Source organism: Magnolia sinica, chromosome 13, assembly GCF_029962835.1.
Source record: "Magnolia sinica isolate HGM2019 chromosome 13, MsV1, whole genome shotgun sequence".
Classification (NCBI taxonomy): Eukaryota; Viridiplantae; Streptophyta; class Magnoliopsida; order Magnoliales; family Magnoliaceae; genus Magnolia; species Magnolia sinica.
In genome coordinates this window covers 14,929,370-14,931,456 of record NC_080585.1, presented here as the reverse complement: position 1 = coordinate 14,931,456, position 2,087 = coordinate 14,929,370, and positions in this window count along the sequence as shown.

Genomic DNA, 2,087 nt, shown 5'->3' with positions numbered 1-2,087 from the left:
GCTAGACAAATGAATGCCCACATTGATGGCATTTTTTATCATTGATCTAGACCGTCCATCATGTGGTTCTCATTTCTTGTAAAAAGTTGCTTTTAATTGGAAAAATCCTCACCGCCCATTTAATAGTTAGTGAAATGGACACCTATATTTATCACATTACAAATGGTCTGATCATTGAGCTAAACCATCCATCATATGATCCCACCCTCTATTGCCATTCACTATCAAAAAATCACTTTTGTCAGATGATCTTATCCATTCATTTAGTGGTTATGGAAATGGAAGGTCCAATATTGATCATATTGCAAATGGTTTGATCATTGACATGGACTATCTATCATATGTATCTCACCCTTGGTTGCCCACCCCTCTCAAAAAAAATCACTTGCGGTGGATGATCCCATAGTCCATTCAGTGCCTAAGGAAATGGATGGTTCATGTTGTTAATGCTACAAATGGTCCAATCATTTCTAAGCCAACCATCACTTGGGTCCCACTCTAACCCTTTGCGAACCCTTGTCTGAAAATCACTTTGGCTGAATGATCCCAGAATGATCCCAATATTCCAATTAACGACCAGGGAAATTACGTTCCATACTGTTCATGTTATACATGTCCTAATCATTGATCTTATGACATCCATTATGTAGGTCCCAACCCACTCTTGAATGCCCATCCCTCCAAAAATAACTTTGATTGGATGATCCTAACCTTTCAATCAATGCCTAGGAAAACTGACAGTCCATAATAAGCATGTTACAATCGATTTCCATCATTGATCTAAAGTATCCATCATTTCCCTCCCATCCTTGATTGCCCATTTCTCTTGCAAAATCACATTGGTTGAATCATCCTAATCTTCCAATCAATTCGTAGGAAAATTCATTACCCATACTGATCATGCTACAAAAATTTTAATCATTGAATTTATGAGATCAACAAAGTGGGCCTCACCCTCTAATGTCCATACCTCTCAAAAATCAAATTGAATGATGATCTTAACCTACAATCAACACCCATAAAAATTGAATGGTCCAAACTTCAAAATCGTGGGAATAGTGGGTATTACGATGAATTCAAATTCCCCCAGTCCAAATGACACCAAAGCGAATATAAAATCTGACCCACCATGATCAACCTAGATATACACCTGATAGCCCCACCTTGAACAACTATAGCCTGTGTTGACCTGGAAAAAATGCATCACGAGGACTCTGTGACACGAAACCTAGACCACAGAACCATCAAGACACCCTTGGTCACCAACCCCTCTCAAAAAATCACTTGCGTTGGATGATCTTAGTAGTCCATTTGATGCCTAAGGAAATGGAAGGTCCATCATTTGGGTCCCACCCTTGATTGCCAACCCTTGCCCGAAAATCACTTTGGTTGAATGATCCCTATAATCCATGATTGAGGTAATTAATGGTCGAAATTGATCATATTATGTCCCGATCATTGATCTCACAACATCCATTATGTGGGCCCCACCCCACTTGAATGCTCATCCCTCTAAAGGATAAATTTGATTGGATGATCCTAATCTTCTAATCAATGCCTAAGAAAATTGACAGTCGACGTTGATCATTCCATCTTCTAAACAATGCCTATCTTCTAAACAATGCCTAAGAAAATTGACGATCCATATTGACCCTGCCACAAATGGTTAGGTCATTGATCTATGACATCCATCATGTGGGTCCCACAGTTGATTACCCATCCTCAAATAATCACTTTTGTTGGATGATCATGACTACCAATCAATTCCTAGGGAAATAAATGACCCATGTTGATTTTAGTTCATGTTGATCCTACTAAAAATGGTCCGATCATTGACCTAGACCATCCATCATTTGCGTCACACCCTTCACTGCCCATCTCTCACCCAAAAAAAAAAAAAAATCACTATGGTTGAATGATCCTAATGTTCCCATCAATGGGTAGGAAAAATAATGGTCCACATTGGCCATCCTACAAAAGTTTTGATCATTGATCTATGAAATCAACCATGTGGGCACCACCCTCAATTTGTCATCCCCTCTCAAAAATCACATGGAAATGGATTATCCTAACCTACAATCAACACC